Below are 21794 nucleotides of genomic sequence, written 5' to 3' on the forward strand. Positions count from 1 at the left end.
ATTTCTTTTTATCCTTGGGACTGCTGAACAGCTTACATTCTTATAATGTCTTAATTATACTTCTAATGACATTAGACTCAACCTGCCTGGAAAGGTCTTGCTGCTGGTCCAAATTAACCAGCAGAAAGTACAGTGACACTAAATGACAGTCACTCATCCTTGAGTGATTCTCCTTAAAGGGACCATCGGAGCTAGGAAAAGGGGCGATCAATGGATGTTGGGATATATTAATGAAATCCACCTCCTATAAAAATACACCTGAAATCTGTGTAACTTTGCTAACAACTGTCACCCCAATAAATGTTAAATTTATCTATCTATCTATCTATCTATCTATCTATCTATATCTATATCTATATATATAACTTGTTATATATCAAACTATATCTAGTTTGTACCTAACTCTATCTATCTATCTATATATCTATATCTATATCTATATCTATATCTATATCTATATCTGTATCTATATATAAATGTCAGAGCAAAATTCACAAAGCATCACAAAGAAGTTTCAAAATTCAAGGCCAATCTGTGTTGTGAATTATTTCTCCTTAGGAGAAAGCTACTATAAAGACATGAAGGCAGAAAGGGTTAAATTCTTATCTGGAGATTTAAATAATACCTACTCTCATTTCACAATGTAAGATACAGCTATTTCTTTCTTACAATTCTAAATTTATATGTGTGTTTGGTTCTATTTGTTCTGCACATTTGGTTACCGGACTTCTTTATAGGATCATTATCATTAATACACGAGTTAGAAATACACATTCAACTCAGCAGCTGTGCCCAAGGCCATTACTTCCCATAATTTGGCACAGATGGCCAAAAAGATGATTTTGAAAGAATGGCCAAGCGCTAACCACCTAATTAAGGCTGCAGCCTCAAAACTAACTGATCCAATTTTATAGTTATCTTTACCCCCCTCCTCACTCTCTCTTTCTCTATTTATCTCTCTCCTGTCCTTGACATAAAAGGCAGAAGAGAAAACCTTAACTCCAATTTAGCAAAGTTCTAAACACAGCATTTCACCTGATTTTCTAAGGAGGAAAATGTAACTCCATAAAACAACTCCAGTTCTAAAATGTTTATTCTTTAGGTCAAAAAACTGTTTCTTCAACTCAAAAATATTCCTAAATATTAAAATTTAAAAAAACAAAGGTCTTCCAACAGCCAGATCTTTTCTGCAATAGAGATTAATCAGGTTTGTACCTAACTCAGTATCAGAGAAACCATCACAGTAATCATAATGGTGATTAAATTACCAGGGACAAATAAATGTAAGTATGGTATCTGTCCTTCTCTCACATACACACCCCAAATGACTTCTCTTAAAGTCATAATTAAGCAACATCCATCCTCACCATGCATCACTCTGATGATTTTCAAATGAATTGTAAAATTCATTTATAATATCACAAGCAGTCTAATGGCAAGGTTTCTTTTTCTCTTTATCTATATGTTGGTGCTTAACAATTGCATAGCTCCTCAGAATGCCTTATATTCAAGTGTTTTGATGCTTTAGGATCATGAGAGTTAAGAAGAAGATCATAAAATTCCCCTCAGACATGAAAGATGCACATACAGACAACAGTTTGCACTCTGTTTCAGCCACTCTCCAAGGACAGAATATTAAATTTAAAAGCCTATTAAAAATGTGCAAAGCACATTCTGAACCTTTCCCAAAATAAACAGCAAACGACAATTCAAAATCGGAGCTTCTCTGTTCCCAAAATCCTGCCGCAAAGATCTATACTATTCTGCCGCAGTTCACTACCGACCTGTTAATCAATGACTCATATGATTTCATCCACAATAGAAACAGCATTCTCCAGTTGGCTTATATAATGCCATGCCATCACCATCAATGCTCTAAATCTAAAAAGGTATAAAATAAAAAGCATCTGATTTTATCTTATGCAGAAATGTACATTTTTAAATCAATCTAACTACTTCAATGTTGGACAATAACAACGAGGACATTTATAAAGATGCTCTCTACAGCGATCCAGATACTTGATTAGCTGTATACAAATTTGAGTGGAAAATCAAAACTTCTGCTTCAGCAGTGAAAATGTAAATTACGCATCACAACGTCTATCCAGACAGGGCAGGCACCTGGTTAGAATATTGCCTGCAATGTTTAAATGTCCATTGACTGTCCATAGAGTTGTGTGACCTCAGAACTGACTTGACTTGCTATTATTTGTTAAGTGTGAATGATAAGAAATCTGAGGCTCAGATCCAGATGGCACGGCTGGCACTTGAGAGGCAGGAATAAGAAGCAGAGTGTCAGTCGGTCACTGCGCTCTAGACCCACGGCTCCCAAATTAGACCTATCATCAAAATCTCCCAGGGGAAGGTTTTTTAATGCACAGTCGTTCAGCACAATGTAAATCCCAACCTGATCATTAGAGAGGCTCCAGGAACCTATATTTTCAAAACAATTCTGGGCATTCTGAGGGCCAGGCTGGTTGCAAACCATTGGGCTAGACTTATTTGTGGAATTGTGATAATACATGATTTTCTAAAGCAAGGTTCCAGAATGGCCAGTCAAAAGCAATAACGGAGCACTTTGAATATAAACAGAGCATTTAAAAGATATATCTTTGTTTGTTCTCATGATTCTTAATGTAATCCAAATTAACAGAGGAGACAAGCACAGAATTCTGAAATCAATCCCCCCACACTATGCCCCCATCCACGGGCAGAGCTGACTCCGAGTGCCCTGGCTCTCCCTATCCATCTCATTGCGTCCTCTCCCCAGTCTCACTTTACTCCACAGAAATAATAGCAGCAGGATTTTCAATTCTGCCCTGTGACCCAGGTAACCACAGGTAGACACAGCCTTAAGAAAAGGACTTACTAACTCTGGCACTGCTCTTAGGAAGCCTGAAAGTTGGCACAGGAAGGAAATGTGGCTGGTTCCTGTGAGATGATCCTCTTTCCTGGGTAAGATACGTGTGGGTGCTGGGCCACCACACAGAAAGACGCTCTCCTGAAAGTCTTAATACACTCCCATCCCTGAGGTCAACCATTAGACTCAAGAAAAGAAGAAGAGAGACATCTGGTCCCAAAAAGGTTCTTGAGTCAATGAGACCTAAATATCTTGGTCAACAGTTGGTCCAACCCCTTAAGTGGGCTCACTTAATGTTGAGATAGAAGAGATCCTTTTACATCCTTGGTTCTGTCTCTTCACCAGAGAAAGGAACAGTATTCCAATAGCTGCTAACTGAAGCTCTGCAAGTTCACACTTGAGCAAAGAATGATGGCAACAAAATTCAGAAGCAATCACACAAGATGGTTTTCCAAAAAGAGGTCACTACAGAGAAAGCAGCAGAACTCCAAGAAGACCACGCCCCAAAAGAAAAACACAGTAATCAAGGCACATACTTAGAGGATCTGGGAATTTCATGCCCCATTAGGTCCAGGAGTAAAGTATGTCCTCATTTTCAAAGGCAATATATAGGGCTACTACATATTGAGGGCTACTACATATATGATGCCTCTACATAGATAAACCATCTAACTACCTCCTCCTGTCCCAAGTCCTTGCTCACCAAATCTTCAGTCACAAGGAGAGAATGTGCTGGCAAGAATTCCACCCACATCTTAACCCATTGACAGTTACATACATCAAATATATTAATACTGCGTTTTACAGCAATTAATAAAATGTAATGACAAATTAACTGCAGACTTCTGGTGAGCAACACTGACAGAACATGAAACACAGAAATAAAAAACTGATAACTTTGTGAAAGATCGCAAGGTCAGAGAAGGGAAATCTATCATAAAACTCTACAGAAGACACTAAGATTCAAAAATTAGAATTTCAATAAAAATGTAAGTGAAGTGCTGTATAAAAAGGCCTTAGGGCTGTGCATGAGTTTCTCAAATGACATTTGATCAATTAGGAAGCCCTATCTGTAGGTGATATTAAATATCTTCAAGAAATGATAAATAGCTTTGAGCCAAAGCTAAAGAAGATAAGCTGTGACCAAGTTAAATCAGATTGTAGGTAATTAATGTTTTCAGAGAAGGAAAAAACCAAAACTTTCATTCTATATTTCTGCAGGCTTTGAATTCTCAGGAAAAAAAACACAAACAATCAGCCATATCAGCTCAAGGACATCAGTCTGGGAAAGACTAGTGAGTCTTTGCAGCTGAAGGGTTATTGGATTATATCTACACTGCTGCCTATCATAAAAACAGCAATTTTTAAAAACGTCTCCTTTCAAGAAATGTCAAACAGAGTAGATAAGAAGCAAGTCAAAGAGACTCTATCAAAATAAATCTCCTCCATTCAGATATCTACCTCAATTATGAACCTAAATTTCCAAAACAATAACCATAGCTGTCACTGGGGAAGTGGTTGAGAAAATGCTTATATTTAAAGCAGGCTTTTTTCCCTTAATAATATGATTTTATAACTTTGCTGGTCTGTGAATTGGATGCAAACACAAGCTATGGCACTGATGTCATGTTGGCTACCATATTTTTCATCGGAGAACTCACACCTCATTATAATCAAGATCCACTGCATACTGAATCTTTTTTTAAAACATTACGATATTCTCTTCTGAATTCATAGTGTGAAGCATATTCTGACTTGACAAATGATCAAAAATTTAGCATTATCAATTCCCTAAGCCCTTCTTACTTATCTAAACTAACGTATTCACCAACTATTAAAAATACATGTGAATGATTAAATTGCAACACATTTAAAGAAACATTAAAATACATACATACATACCAGACCACCTTAGCACAAGAAGTAGTCTTTTCTGCAAGGATATACTTTGAAATTTATTATAGGATAAAAACAGAGCTTAGGTTGGTATATGGGTTCCTAAAATTTCCTGCTCAGGCTACATTCCTGTAAATGTTCTTTGTTATCACTACGACAAAAGTCACCAGTATGGTGGGCTGCTAGCAATTCCCACTGCTGTCTGGGTTACCCCAAACCTGAGAACTGAGGGGGCGCTATCTTGAGAAAAGCCAAGACACACTAACCACATCTGCACTCAACAGTTATCAAAGAACCAAATGATATCAAAAAAAGCAGGAAAATTACTCTGCCACTTGTGAGGGTAAAGAGTTGCTTGGTGTGGGTGGGGGAAAGAGGATAAATAGTGGTACAGAGGAAAAACAAACAAACTAGATTTAACTAAGAAAGTATTCTCTTTGGGAAGACTTTAATCCTATCTGACTTGAAAGTGAATTTGAGGAGGTTTTTCTTTGAGCCTGATGCGCTCTTGACCTTTTCAGAAAATCTACATAATTCAGCATGAATGGAAACCTCTAATTGTCTAGACAAATGTAGGCAACTAGAACTTGACCTCACAGAAAGACTAGGAGGTCAGTACCTGCCAAGTACTTGATGCTGCTTTTAGTAACCCAGAGAAGACACAAAGGGCAGCTCTGTGCTTTTTACAGATGGAGACCCCTGAAGAGATCTTACAATAGAGCCTCAGTGAGCTGCCTAGGTTGGAGGAAACTGACCCTCCCTCCTTTTCCTTGTGGCCAGCCTGGGGCTCCAGGAGCTGCAGAAAAGAGGGGGAAGTAGCTTGTCAGAAGGATGATACCATTGACCCCAACATTCGCATCCCCCTCCTCAGGAGAGCCCACCCAAGCAGCCCAGGGCTCACCCAAATCGCTCCTCTGCAGAAAGAGACTAGCTCCTCTCTAAAGCTGGCAGACCAGATTAAGACATTTATAAGGTACATGAAATTGAAGTGTATTCTATCCTCATTTTGAGGAAGGCAAAGGTAAGAGGTGAGAGACAAAGGGAAGGAATTAATAAGTACTAAGATTTTATTATGCACCAGATATTGTCCAAGTGTTTTCTACGCATATCTTAATCTCAGAATAGCCCTATAATCTAGGTAACAGAATTCCCAGTTTACAGATGAGGAAAATGAGACCTAGAGGGGATATGTAACTAGACTGTAAATAATAGAGCCAAAAAGTGTCAGATTTAGTATTCAAATCCAGGCTCCAAGGCCCATGTTCTTTCAGCTGTGTCATACTACCTTGCACATACAATTGAAGAATTAAGACTCATAAATGACAAGGCTGCTAAGTAATGATTTGAAATGAGGTACCAGAACTTGTGTCATAAAAATTGCACAATGCCTCCTCCACTGCTCTTGGTGTCTGTTCCATTAGCATCGACTGTCTTCCCACTGAAACAATCAGCCAGGATCGAACTAGTTATTCCATCACTATGCTGTATGCGAAACCGGTTGTACTGTGGGAGGGTGGGGGGAACCCTGCTTCAAAGTAACTGGAACTGGCTCATCTGGCATGAAAAGTAGAATATATTATGCCTCAAATAAACATGTAAGAGAAAGTCAAGTCTATTAAAACTGCCAAAGATTTTCCTTCTTCATTTAAAAATCATCTTATCAGGTTGGTAATTTCAATCTTGCAAAACTATTTCAGACAAATTTACAGCTTTCAGTGCTTTTGCCATATACGGAATTAATCTGACTCCAAGACTAGTCTGCAAAACTGTTATTTTTTTTTTTTTTACAGATAGTTCTTTTAAAAATCTCACCAAAAATTTATAGTGCCATATGTCTACCTCAAGTTAAATTAAATGCATTAATGCATTGCAATGTGCATATGAAACAGTGTAGGAACAAAAGAAATATCAAGAAAGTTAAGTGCTTCCTCTGCCCCTTAAAAAGTATCAATCTTGGAAAGAAGGGTATGGGAATAAAGGACCTGGTGGAAATGACAGAACCAGGGAAAAGGTGAACCAAATGAATTTCACCTATTGCTTCCCAATAAGAGGGAAAGTAAGATGTTCTAGAATAAATTATCAAGCTTTACTCTCCAAACTGGAAGAAACTGTGAAATACTGCTAACCAGTTATATAACGACAAGAAAGTGGGAGCAAGGCACAGACACAGAGACATAACCATGTCTATCTCCACTGTCTACTAAAGAGCCCTGTTTAATAAGATGGGCTCCTTACATATTCTTATCCTAATATTTTCCATTACTTGCCCAATATATCTGTGAAGAGCAAATCATCATGTTGGCTTATGCAGTAGTACCCCTTTGCCCACAGAGGATACATTCCAAGACCCCAGTGGATGCCTGAAACCTCAGATAGTATCAAACCTTATATATACACCCTGTTTCCCCGAAAATAAGACCTAGCTGGACCATCAGCTCTAATGCATCTTTTAGAGCAAAAATTAATGTAACACCTGGTATTATATTATATTGTATTGTATTATATAAGACATAGTCTTATTTTATAGTAAAATTTTATAGTAAAATAAAACCAGTTCTTATATTAATTTTTGCCCCAAAAGACGCATTACAGCTGATGGCCCGGCAAGGTCTTATTTTCGGGGAAACACGGTACTATTAGTTTGGAGCAAAAGTAATTGAAATTTAAAAGGTTAAAAATAACTGCAAAAACCGTGGTTACTTTTGCCCCAAACTAATATGTTTTTTCCTATACATACATACCTATGACAAAGTTTAATTTATACTTTAGGCACAGTAAGAGATTAACAACAATAACTAATAATAAAATAGAACAATTATGACAATATACTGTAATAAAAGTTTTGTGAATGTGGTCTCTCAATATATCTTATTGTACTGAACTCACCTTTTCACTTAAAGAAAGCACTTCATGGCTTCTTCTTGGCAAGTCTGAATTGCCAGCATCACTACTCTTGTGCTTTGGGGCCATTATTAAGTAAAATGAGGGTTACTTGCACACAAGCACTAGGATACCTTGACAGTTGACCTGAGAGCAGAGATGGCTACTAAGTGACTAAGGAACAGGTCCCATATGCGTAGACAGTGTGGATTCACTGAACAAAAGGATGATTCACATCCAAGACAGGATGGAGTGGGATAGTGTGAGATTTCATCACACTACTCAGAATGGCATGGAATTTAAAACTTCTGGAATTTTCCATTTAATATTTTTGGACTGCTATTGACCACGGGTAACTGAAACTGCAAATAAATGAAACCATGAATAAGGGAGGACTACTATATTGCTCTTGATGAGAATTAAAATTTCTCCAACTTTAAAGAAAATTCCTGTCATACCAAATATCCTCAGTGCTAGACTCTCACTAGCTATGACATGTTTTCTATTTTATTTCATCCTGTTTCCTTGTGCCCATCATTCTAACAGGTAGCTGTCCCGACCAGTCACTGCAGATCTAGTACTTGAATCCAAGTCTAACTTCCACTTTCTAATCATGTTTTTCCTATCCCCATTCATGTAATAAAAATGTTGACTCAATCAGGATAAAGAGCAGAGGACATTTACCTGTCACCAAAGGCTTCCCTATGGGTTTGAGTATAGATTTTCAAATAGCTAACACAGGGCTTACATTTTTCCTTTCTTGTCCCATACATACGAGACTTCATCAAAAGTGTATCTAACATCAAAATCTCTATGTGTAAGAGCCTCCCTAACCACCAAGTCTATAACTCTACAAAGGAAAATGTTTACATTGATATGTTGTTCCTTTTTCTTCTAAGTTGCAGAAACCATTCCACCATTTTTTGAAAATCTGGACATGTGTCCATTCTAATTGCACTCATGTAAAATACCGATGTAGGCTTCCTTTCGGCAGCAAAGTGGTATCACAAGAGGAAATTACATGTCAGATGTTTCATGTTAAGAATACAGACAATACCATAATAGTCAATGGGTATTTACTGTATATCAGACTCTGTATAGGGAATATAATGCTTGGTTGGTCCCTTGCCATTTATTTGTAGTCTTTTAGAAGAATCAGTTCTTCTCCAGATTTTCCTGTGTCTACAGCTCCCCTCTTAGTCTCCTTCACCATCTTGTCGTCCTCTACCCCTTCCCACACATCCCCAGCTCCATCTTCTTGCTGCAATCCATCTTGCAGACCATACTTATTCCCACAGCTTGGTCATCCCTTCAGTTACAATGATGAGCTCATATCAGGTATCTCGTGCATTACCCTCTCAACTCACATTTCCAGCTGACTGTCTGGCAGAGCCTCTGATCTTACTATAGCTGAAGGGATCTTCATTTAATATAATTAGACCCAGCCATCCAGGTCCAACACTAACCCTCCTCCTCCACAGGATTTAGCTGATCTCAACAATCAGAATATTTTTAAATCTTTTTCCTGTTATCTGTGCTCCTGTGGAATCTTGTATCTGTATTGTTATCATTTAACATACAACTGCCTCAAAACCACAATTCCGTCTGGGTTTGACATGTTTTCTATTTTATTTCATCCTGTTTCCTCCATTAGATAATCAACCTCCGTTAGGTAATCAACAGAGAAGGATGGGTGTGAAGTGGGGTTTCTAGGCGGGAATTCCTGCCTATTCGCAGGTATTTTTTTTTCACTTTCCCGATCCCGAATCCCGACATATAAACTGTTTTCTCTTCTCCACGATGAATTGTTTCCACAACAAAGTGACAGCCGATACTACCAACCACGTGGGTTCGAGGAGCTGATTTTCCCAATTTCCCGACCAACTTTTCTCAGGATTCGGGAACGGGAAAGGGGAAAAAATTCCTGAGAATGGGCAGGAATTCCACCTGGAAACCTAGCGTGAAGTGAGAGGAGCCACTGAGGTTTAAAGGTTTCTTTCATTGATACAGTTTGACTTCACATAGTCTTGGATTTTTCATCTGTAAAATGGAAATAAGATGCCCACCTATAGGGATGTCATGAAGACAATGTGGGCCGGGAAAAGTGGAAGCTTGCCAGTGGAGCAGTACGTTTGTTTGCTCTGAATCCTTTAGGGTAGAGATGCAACCTCCAGAGCACTCAGCCAAGACTTTGTTGTATTAGTATTAACTAACAGCTGCATAGCTCCTTGCTAGGGATGCAACACATTTTCACGAATTGAAAACTAAAATGCATTTATTCATTATTAAAGAATTCTTCTAGAGGGTGATTTTACAGTAAGATAATTATTGGAAATCACTGTCCAAATCTTGTGGGGGTTTTTTTGTGTGTTTTTTTTAACGACACTTCTTTGAATCCACAAAAGAAACAACATAAATAACACTCCTTCTGACCAAAGGTCTGCTTCAGAGAAATCCACAGACATCTCTACAGCTTTAGTAGAAATATGAGAAAGGGGCAGTTTCTCAAAAGGTATTCACTACATTACAAGATTATTTAAGGAGTAAACAGCATTTTCTCTGCCAGGGTCCTGGAATTGGATGTCACTTTGAGTTCCCATGTATGTTTTTGTTCCTTTGGAATAGTGCAGTATTCTGTGGCAGCTTTTAACTGCCACAAAACCTTAATAGAAAGTTTTCATTGAAAGGTTCGAGGTGCTCCTTTTTCTGACCAAATTTTTATTCCACCTCTTCCTTGGACGACATTAATATACTTCTTAGTCCTGTGCCCAGAACAAAAATTAAGCCAGGAATATAAGGTTTAAACTATAAATGCTTTTGTTTCACCAGATTCAAAAATTCCTATTTTGGAGCATTTCATGCTCTTTTATTTTCTCTGAGGTACAAGAAAGAGACCCAGGAACCCTCCAAAACAAACTTGAACCTGTTTATTAAAGAAAAGATATTGAACACTTTTTAGAGATTTTAAGATCAAAATCAGAAAATTGCTAATCACTCTTATAATGATGTATTTGTTCACATCAATATTTTATTAGAGAAAATATTATTAGGTTGATGCAAAAGTAATTGTTGTTTTTGCAATTTTTTAACCTTTTAAACCGCAATTACTTTTGCACCAACCTAGTAATAGAACTGAACAAGATCTCAGTAGTTATGGATTGGAAACTGGCAGGCCACAGGCCACATGTGGCCCAGATACATTTTTAATGTGGTCCTTACAATTTTTAAAATTAAGGACACTTCACATTAAAAAAATCTGGAAACCTCTGTTTCTCTTGAAAAACTAGAATTTTTTAGAAATGGGGTGGCAATAATCAGCTACAGTCCAGTAGACACTGCCCCCTTTACAATGGTTTGCACTTTCCAAAGCCACAATGCACACCCCCTCTCTCCCACAAGTCTCCCACTGGGATGCTCCACCCCTTCATCTCACCTATCAGACCCTTGCACACATTGGAAATGCAGATACAGGATATTTTTAAAGGCAAAAAGCCTGGATCCAAAAAGGGTTTTCCCCATTCACTAACTCCGTCAGCAATCACTCTGAGTTTCAAGCCCTTCAGCTTTAAAATGAAGATAATTCCTTGACCTCACAGGTTGTTATGGGAGTTAAAAAGGAAGTGTTTGAAAAGTACTTTTTAAACTGTAATGTAAAATGTTTGTCATCTTTATTTATTTCCCAGCCTCCAATCAGTTGCATAAATCCCCTGAACCTACCTCAGTTATTATTGGTTTCCTTGATCCTTATTTAGTACACCCTGTATGACAGTCTAAAGTCTCAATAAAATGAATTTGATGTATGTCCTTATGTCATTTAATAACGGGTAGAAAAGATGAGCAAATATCAAAGGAAAACAAATTGAGTTGTTGAATGCCAGATCTTTACCAGGTCATTTCTGTTTGTGATGTAGGTATGAAAATAGTGCAAAGTGTAACAGCCAGATTGCTGACCCCTCTGAGTACTGTGTTATCAATTTACTCTCTAGGCACCTGAGGCTTCAAGGTAAAACTGACAGCTCAGTCATTAGGGGTTCCTGTGAGATACCAGCACTGACCTCCTTCTTGGGCCTCACTCAGTGCTCCAGGAAAGGACCCAATCCATCAGAAAAAAAACAAGATCTATAAAGCTTTCTCTGTACCTCCCTTCTCTCTACGTTTTAACATGTGCTCCAGAAACTTGGAATCTGGAGTATTAGGCCATGGCGCACATTTTATATCTATATCTATCTACATACAGATATATGTCAAAAAATTAGTAAGAGGCTTAAAAGAAGACATAATCTCAGAAATGGGCAGAGATGCAGAAAACTGCATTCAAATAATAATGCAGTGGATTTGGCTTATTAGTAAAGATTTATGTTATGAATGCCATCTTCTTACATTAGGAATTTCACATATGTATTTCTGTTCTGGACAATTTACAACAGAAGATCGTCCTTGAGTGGGGAACCACAATTAATTCATCTCCTGCTTTCAGTGTTAAGATAATCACGCCTGAGTGAACTGCAAAATACAATGTGGAAATAGAGAAGAAGGGATTTTAATTGGAATCAGCTTTCTTCATAAAATCACCAAAATGGAAGTAATTTATAATTCAAGAGACATTCGTGGAAAAAAAAATTCATCTCACTAATCTTTTAAATAGCATACCATATAGAGCAATTACCGCTTTTCTTGAAGTTGAATGAAATCGTCGCCTGAATAGATTAACGAAATGCCAAATTACCACATGGTCCTCAGTGTAACATTAAAAAAAAAATCAAAATAAATAACAGCACCATTGAAGAAACCAGTTCTTTCAATAGATGTCCCACGGCTGATGTTTAAGCACGTCTCCTTGGCAACCAGGGAGCACAGTCAGTCCTGGGATGGGGGAAGGGGAGAATGTGGAGGGGGGAGCAACTCCAGGGTTGGTGGAATAAGTAACCGGGAGTAGTACTTGCTCGCACTAGACGATGCTGCATGGGCTGCATGCCCCTGAAATTTCTATCAACTCTGGCGTCGCCCCCACTGGATTATCGGCAGCCTCCCACCTTTTCCCTCCGGTCTGCAGGAACCAACCCCGAACAGGTTACAAGGAAAGAGACTGACTTACCCAACGGGGTGAGCGTTCTGCTGGGTAATACACCCGAAGCGGCAGCGCAGGCACTGGGCTCACCCTGATGCACAATGGCTCTGCCTCGCCCCACGATGCTGAGGTTAAGAGAAACCGCAGTAGCTTCTCTCTGCGGGTTTGGGGATGCAGTTGTGAAGAAGGAGCGCGCGCGCGTATGTGTGCGCGCGCGAGACAGAGCGTGTGTGTCAATGAGAGCGAGAGTGAGTGAGTGCGCGCGTGTGTGTGTGGGTGTGTGTGTGTGTGTGTTGCCTGCGCGCTCCCGGACTCTCCCGCAGGGAAACTGTGTTTCCCAGTTAAGAAACGGCTGCAGCAAGCAATGCAGGTAGAGCGTCGGGCTCGCTCAGCCCCCAGGCAGCCGCGTCAGCCTAGAGATGCACCTCGGTGGCCCCCGGGGCGGACTCAGACAGCTAAGCGGCTCCGCCCCCTCCTGCCTCGGGCGAGCCAGTACGCACGCACGCCCCCACCGACGAGCCCGCGCGCACGCTCCCCTCCTCCACCCCGCTGCCGAAGAGGCGCGCACGCCGCGCGCCCCCAACCCCGCGGCCGGTGGCGATTCGGCGCGCGTGCCCGCCGTCCCCGGAAGTCCCCCACCTCCGTGCCCCCGGGTTCTGGGTCTCTGGCACCTGCGCTGGCTGCTGTTTGGTCATATGCACAGCTTGCAGGCTGAGCTGCGGCCCCTCGGCGACAACTGAGACCCAGGAAGTCAGCCAACTTGCTCCCAGTCTCCTTTCCAAAGGCTAGAGCGCAACCTGCGGTAATAGACGCCCTGACCCTGACCTGGTGAGCCTGGGAGCAGTTGGCATTCTGCTTCCCTCTCCCTGACCCAACTAACTTGCAAAGTTCAAAATGCCTCTTCCTAGCGACCCCTTTGCAGGACTTAAATATAGGCTCTCCTTGGGATGACAGACTTTATGGTATACCAAGAAGGGCTTCACGGTAACTTTAAGAAACCACAGTGGACAGCAGGGATGGATGGAAGCCCTGAACCTGAGAGATGAGGAAGGATATGTGATTATAACTACTTCAGCGTTAAAACTGCAGACACCAACCCCAGGACACTACTGCTTCCCCTTGTGCCACGTGTGGGTCTTTCATATCTTTCCTGTGTAAAACATGCACAGAAACACACTGGGGACAGAGTCCCAGAGAGCGGTCTCCAGGCTCTAGGCCTCTCGTGGAAAGGTGCTGGCTTGGTTATTAGGTGGCCATCAGCTGTAATCAGATGGCCATGCTCTGTGGCTAGGTGGCCATCAGCTGTTACCAGTTAGCCATCGGCCACTAATATAACTTCTGTGGCTACGCTAGGGGGTTGTTTGGTTGGCAGGGAAGCAGATGGCAGATTGTGGCTAGCAAGTGAAGTTAGCAAGCGGATTACATTGCAGATAGTGTGGCTCCTGCTTCCTGTGTCTCCAACCAAGCCACCAGTGAGAAAATAGTGGTATGAACCCCCTATCCACAGCTCCGTCGGTGTTCCTTTTTGGCCTCACCATATCCTGCGTTCTTGTGTAGGGAGCGGGACCAGAGACCCTGCATGACACCCGCACTTAAGCAAAGTGGATCATTTAATAGGTAATAACATACCATATTCCACTTTTGAATTGAAAACGTTGGTCCAGTGCCGGCCTGGTGGCTTAGGCGGTTGGAGCTTCGTGCTCCTAACTCCGAAGGCTGCTGGTTCAATTCCCACATGGGCCAGTGGGCTCTCAACCACAAGGTTGGCTGCCAGTTCAATTCCTTGACTCCCGCAAGGGATGGTGGGCAGCACCCCTGCAACTAAGATTGAACATGGCTGCCACTGAGCTCCCGGATGGCTCAGTTGGTTGGAGCGCATCCTCTCAACCACAAGGTTGCTGGTTTGACTCCTGCAAGGGATGGTGGGCTGCGCCCCCAGCAACTAGCAACGGCAACTGGACCTGGAGCTGAGCTGCGCCCTCCACAACTAAGACTGAAAGGACAACAACTTGACTTGGAATAAAGTCTTGGAAGTACACACTGTTCCCCAATAAAGTCCTGTTCCCCCTACCCAATAAAATCTTTAAAAAAAAAAAAAAAAGAAAAGAAAACGTTGGTCCAACTTGGAGTTAAGCCCCAGACAGATGAAATTTGAGTAACCTGTATTTTTTGGAAGTTGAGGGTTTGAACTACTGCAAAGATGGAATTTCACAGAATGTTCAGTCACATTTCTTGCAGGTTGGTGTTTTACCATACTTGGGCTAGAAACAGTGCCCTGATCTATTTTGAGATGTCCTTAACGGTCTCATTAGTCTCACATCAGTGGTTCGGCAATTTTTCCACTTTCAGACCCATAGATTTTCTGGGGCCGTTTACCCCACCCTCACCCCTTGGGGACTGTTGGTGGCTTCATTCACGTGGTCTTGCTATTTGAACCTTAGGATGCTGGGGAGCTACTTTATGGCAGTCCTGGACACCAAGATAGGAGCAGGGGGAAGAATGACAAACAAACAAATGATTGCAAACATGAGGTGCAGAGTCATTCTCTAGAATTTTTCATAAGCAATTTGATATTTTTCATTGGGTGCTATGTTATACCAGAAGACCAAATGTCAAGCATGTTTGAATCCAAAATAGTAACAATGACTGGTGCCAATAAAATACTCCTTTAAGACTCATAAACTTTTTGTCATTAAGGTCACTGTACTTAAAACCCGAAACCCATCTATGTTGATCGAATTGTCTATTTTTTTAGAATGACAGAAGCTATTTATTATTAAACACAAATAGAGCAAAGATATAATTATTTACACACAAAAAATCATAATCTTTATGCCACCAACTCACCATCTGTGTGACTATTGAATGGTCTCTTACTGCCCAAAAACTGGGTCTGTCTTGTTCATCATCATTTTCCTATGTGTTAGCACAATGTCGGACACACATGAGGGGCTTGATAAATATTGGTGACTGATACATAGATGTTGAGGATTAAATAAGGAAATGTATGTAGAAGGCCTACTAAAATGTCTAGTTCAGAGAGGACAATTTTTTCCCAAACGATTCCATAAGATTGATTTAAAGTATAGTTTTTTGTTTTTTGTTTTTAATTTAAAAAAGCCCTTTATGTCTCTAAAATAAGAGAGATCATGGTATGTTAGACAACCATCAAAATTCAGCACAAGTGTGTTTTCTGGTATACTTTGTTACTTGAGGAGCAAATAGATTTTAGGCACTATTTTCCCTTGGATACCATTATATATGGTCTTTCTCTTTATTAAGAAAATAGCTTAAAATAATGCTTCTCAAAAGCCGTGCTTTGAAATACTACTCATTTGTTCAACAACTACAAAAAGAAATTTGAGCTCTTTGAATGTGTTAGGCAGTGTTATCGGCATAGGGCTTTCAGTTGTCAGTAAATAGACATTGTTCCTGTTTCCATCTAGGGGTGTTATGAGAAGCTAAGGAAGAAAAAGTGTGGGTTCATTGGTTGCAAAGCAAAAGAAAACTACTCCACCTAATTTAAGCAAAGGACTTTGATGGAAGAACCACAGAAGCTCTGAAAATTGATGGGCAACCTACCTAGATGTACCCAGGCTAGGAGCAACTCCGGAGAGCACAGCAGCAGAGACACAGGATAACGTAGGGGCAGGTATGTCATGATCGGGTGTCTCCCATGCTGGAATGGGTGGACCCCAATCTATTGCTCTTTGATACTCCCAATCCAGATTCCAGCTTTCAGTTTTCCTAACTTGGAGCACTGTCTTGTCCCTTAGCTGGAGCAGGTGGCACCCCTAAACACAGCCCCACCAGATTTAAGAAGGAAAAGTGGGTCCTGGGTGGCTGGAAAACAACATATGCATACATCACCATAGGAAATTGGGTGCAGGGTCAAAGTAGTTGTGGAAACACTGAAAAATGGCTCCCAGTCACATTGTTGTATTAAAGACCCTGAGATCTCACAGTAAAGAAACCTTTTTCACGTTCTTAAACAGCTGTCCTGGTTGACTATGGAGCACTTTTTTTTTTTTTTTCAACTTAACTCATAACACACTTTGAGAAGCATTTTGGAACAGGCTACTGTTTGCAGCATTTTTTCCCCCATCTGTCGTCAGCTTGCCCATAAACCAAGATGTGAAAGCATAGCCTAAATCCAGTGTTATGAAAGCTTCTATAAAATTTGTATTTTTAACAGTTCTATGACAGTCAGAGAGCATTGGAATTGTCTCTAAACAGGTCAGATTTTAACCTAAAACTACATCATAAAACAAAGCTATATCATAGCTCTTTCAACTCCAGAACAAACACTTGTCAGAGCAATCTTGTCCCATAGCAAATGAGGAGGTAAGTGTCATTCTTAATTCCAGTGTCATGGTTTCCTGTCATAAACCAGTAGTGACATTAAGGAGACACTTAGTCAGATTTCTAATTACTGTACTTCCAGAGAAAACAGATCATTATTAATTGTGCAAAAAACTGAAATTGATCTTTGACTGATATTCTCCTGTTTTCAAGTGGAAAATACAAAATTAACTCTAGCTAACTCCTCTATTTATTCAATTACCTGTGGGTAGATTCATTTTGTAGCTAATTCATTCTATTCATCAGACGCTATTGCCACTCAAAAGTAGTTATGCCATAGGAAAATCTTTTACTTTTAACATTTTTTATGTTTGTATTTTCTGGTACCAAACCCTGTTGTTATGTTGTTTTCAATCTACTTTAGTCTAATCAACTAGACACATAATGCTTAGTAAATATTTACTGTACTGAATAGAAAATAGCCCCTACCCACAAGACAGAATAATTTAATTGCGCTACTAAATAGGTACAAACAAGAAATACAAAATGCATTCTTAATCATCATTAGGGTACGGAAAATTTTAGAATAAATACTTTTTCATATATCAGATTAGCAAAGATTATAATGCCTAGTGTTAGAATATGGGTAAATTAGAATTTATGAGATTCAAGCAGATACACACAGTTTGGATGACAACTTGTCAATATTTATGTTTGTTTTTGTTTAAATGCAGATGCCTTTTGGTATAGCAATTCTATGTCTAAGAATGTATCCTGTGGTATGTCAAGCAAAAGTGCAAAAGTTATGTAAATGTATATTCATGATAGCTTAGTGATATCCAAAAGAAAGAGAGGTAGAGTAAGAGGGTAAAGGGAAGAGGGAGGGGAGAGGGAGACAACGAAAGAACGTCCATTATTTGGGGACCAAATTATTAAGATACTAAATGGCCATTTAAAAAATAAAGTAGATCTTTACACACTGATGTCAAAGATATACCACTAAGTGAAAAAATGCAAGTTGAGTATCACTATGTATAGTATGATCTAGTTTGTGTAAAACTAGAAAAGAGAGGGTGGAAAAGATGGAGATGTGTGTGTGTGATAGTGTGTTTTTCCATGTTACTGACTCAGAAGGAAAGGGGTGAATATCAAGCTGGCTTCATTCAGTTCCACATACACACAGATGCTGGGACCTTCCGTGTCACACCACTGCCACGGACGGTCCAGGGGGCTGGCATGTATCCTAGGTCATCAATCCGGACAGGATGGGCCCCTCCCAGGGCCCAAATAGGATCATCTTTTGCCAGATGTTTGAAGGTGGTGTGACACGAATGGAAAGGAAAACTAACACACTCTCTAGCACAACTGACAGTTGAGTTGGGCTCAGGTGAAACAGTGGAAGACTGGGTGTGCAGGCAGTACTCACAGTGGTGGAGGATGGTGTCTCTGAATGCCAACTCTACTCCTGTCCAAGGTTCTCCTTGACCAGGCCCCTTGTCCTGGCCCCAAGGACCATAGCCCCTTGTCAAGTCTTCACTATCTTCCCATCATCCCAGCCCAGGGAAACCTAGCCAGTCTCTCCAGTTAGGACGCTTCACTCCTCAACATGTTCTTCCCCGAAACCTTCTGGGCATACAAGACCCTGCTTTTCCTTTGAGGCCTAGCCTTTTGAAACTCATAAATTAAGAAACAAATATGGTTTATTTATTTGTTTATTTCCTAAGCTGTCATCTCTCATATCATCCCTTCTCTGAGGCAAGTTTTACAAACTGCCTACTTGGTTGAATGGTGAATAGGCCTAAGTACTAGGAAACAACAGGAACAAAAAGCATCTCAATTATATCTAGAAATATCCCAGATAAAAAAATTTGGATTCTCTCTCAGAAAAGGGGTAATGTGGATCTTTCAGTTTTCATTTTATGTGTTTCTGTACAGTTTGTAATTTTTATGATGAACACGAATAAAATGTACAATATTAAAATGCATTTGTAAATAAAAAGTACCACTTTTTATAATTCCTTTAACTGTATTACTGGAAAATAGTAAGCCTTATAGTCAGAAAAAACTTACTTAAACACTTTGGGAGTCCTAAAATTAATCAGGCCACATTGCTGGCTACATAACTGTACCTGCATATAAGCATGGTGTGGGTGGAAGATTAAAAAGCAAACAAATTAAAACACATGTAACTGGATCCCATACTTCCAACATATGGTCAACAAGGACCCAAGATGTCTACATTTCAGCTCTAATTCCATAGTCTTTCCTGACCCTCTCCCTGTCTCTAGCATACTGACAAACCAGTCACAATATTTTGGTCAGAGTCTTCTAGATCAGTTATAGTTCGCTGGCTTCTGTTTTAAGTGGCAGAAACTGATTCTGGATCACTTCAGCAAGAACACATTTTATGGGAAGGATACTGGTGGCTCTGAGAATTGAAGGGCTGGGGTGGGGGTGGGGGACCTGAATAGCCTAGTTCTGAGAAGGACTAGGAACCCAAATAATATCACTCCATCCAAGATTCAAATTCCCAGGAGAGTTTGGTTGGCCCAGTCTAGGTCCTGAGCCCATGGCTATGCGGGTGGAGGGGGGACAACAGAACCATAAGGAATGGAATGGAAAAGGAATATTTCCCAAAACGAGTAGTAAGTTCTCACCTCAATAAGGGACAAGAGGTGCTGCACAGGCAAAAACAATAGCTGCTCATTACGTCCATCTCTTTATTGAAGAATTTTATTACTATTTCCTTTTATTATCCTGTCTCCTGCCCTGTTACTGCTTCAAAACACATTTCAGGTAGAATCAGAATTATTTTATAACAAATTAGTGAAAGTTCTTTGCAATGATAATAATTCTCTTAAAATGTGATGAGTAACCCACTAAATGTAAAGATGACATCTCAGGGACCTTGTTTAGAACATTCTCTGATGTTAGGTCACCTATCACAGAATTTACATTGAACACTTGATGCCTTAAAATCTTCGTTTCTAATCTTAGAACTTTCTGTGTGGGATCAATTCCACAGAAAGTTCATCACTATTTTACAGTAGTATAATGTAGATTAATGTACCTGACGCTTCTAAAATTCTAATGCCACTGCAGTAATGTATGACTTTCACCATGCCATTAAAAAAAAAAAAAATTTGTTAACTTCATTCATCAAAATCCTTTCATTCAAATTTAACTAATGTTTCCCAGGTCACATCAGCCTAAAAGTAAAATAGGTCATAATAACTGTCAAAAATAACAAAAATATTTCTCCAGCTTCACCCACTTCAAGTTGTCTCAAAGACATTTTACCAAGAAGCTCTGATGACTCACCCACCACATTCTTAGTAACACAGTAGAAGGTCCTTTTGTTGCAGTAAGTGTTGCTGCCATTGGTGGCTTGGACATCAGCTCTTTTCCTTACCTTTAAAAAAAAAACACCCACCTTTCTTCCAGACTGACAGTTCTTAGACAAAGGCAGTTTTGTTTCCCAAGGGACACAATGTCTGGAGATATTATTGTTTTTCATGACTGGAGAGGGAGGATGCTACTAGTATCTAGAGGGTATATCCAGGGATGCAGCTAGAATATTCTATAATACATATGACAGCCCCACACAACAAGGACTATCCGATCCCAAATGACAGTAGTGACATATTTTGGGAGACATGTTTTGCTTTTTTATAAGTAAACTTGGCACCATATAGACATAGTAATTTTTTAAATTGTTTTTCTGGTTTTATTATTCTAATTTTCAGAGTAGGATTTTTTTTAAGCTTTTTATTGGGGAAGAGGAACAGGACTTTATTGGGGAATAGGGTATACTTCCAGGATTTTTTTCCAAGTCAAGTTGTTGTCCTTTCAATCATAGTTGTGGAGGGCGCAGTTCAGCTCCAGGTCCAGTTGCCATTGTTAGTTGCAGGGGGTGTAGCCCACCATCCCTTGAAGGGAGTCGAACTGGTAACCTTGTGGCCAAGAGGATGCGCTCTAACTGACTGAGCCATCTGGGAGCTCAGCAGCAGCTCAGCTCAAGGTGCTATGTTCAATCTTAGTTGCAGAGGCCGAGGCCACCATCCCTTGAGGGATTCGAGGAGTTGAACCGGCAACCTTGTGGTTGAGAGCCCTCTGGCCCATGTGGGAATCGAACAGGCAGCCTTTGGCATTAGGAGCACGGAGCTCCAACCACCTGAGCCACCGGGCGGGCCCTAGACAGTAATTTTTAAGATTAATGCTCACCCTTACTACTCACAGGTCTATGAGCAGTATCCATCCCATTTTTGTCTTCATGAGTAAATACTCAAAAATTCACCTAACTCACCAAAAAATTAATTTCAGATTTGGGTAATGAAACCCATGTTTCCAGCTCCCCACCTCAGTGCCTTTTCTTTTAAGGTGCAGCGTCTTCTGAGTGGAGGAAAAAACGACAAAGAAGACAGGCTAGGCCATTCCTTCCACTTAGATCCCTGGCATGTGTCCTTGTCATCCACTGTCATATTTTACTGAAGTTTTGTACACAATGCCCTCCACTAATTTGTGAGTTTTTCAACAGCACAGTGATTGTGTCACCCATTTTTTTTTTTTTTTTTTTTTTTTGGTCTTACTTTTTTGTATCTTTTACCAGGCCCAGCACATGTATTAGAAAACTATTTAGTAAATGTGTTAGGTGATGGGTGGATAGATGAATGGATGGATCTGAGTTAAGAAGCAGTGAAATGCAAAACAGCATTAGGTACCATTGTGATGGAATTATACCCTTCAGTAGAGGAACACTGAGAAATACCTTCAGTAAAGCAGATTGGG

At 40.1% G+C, this 21794-nt stretch overlaps 1 protein-coding gene across 5 annotated transcripts in view; it reads right to left on the minus strand.

Annotated features, from left to right (window-relative positions):
• The window catches only part of KLHL32 (kelch like family member 32), a 197199-nt gene extending 184017 nt beyond the window's left edge, over positions 1–13182 (minus strand). For 3 of the 5 annotated variants that reach the window (XM_088795547.1, XM_088795546.1, XM_088795545.1), the window contains exon 1: positions 12732–13179. The gene's annotated coding sequence lies outside the window, so the exon portion shown is untranslated. Of the gene's footprint in view, positions 1–12731 lie in introns of all 5 variants that reach the window. The other 2 variants (XM_088795544.1, XM_088795543.1) reach the window with 2 other exon arrangements.
• Positions 13183–21794: the final 8612 nt, after the last annotated feature.

This window comes from Rhinolophus sinicus, chromosome 2, assembly GCF_057876585.1.
Source record: "Rhinolophus sinicus isolate RSI-liver-muscle chromosome 2, RSI-T2T, whole genome shotgun sequence".
Lineage (NCBI taxonomy): Eukaryota > Metazoa > Chordata > Mammalia > Chiroptera > Rhinolophidae > Rhinolophus > Rhinolophus sinicus.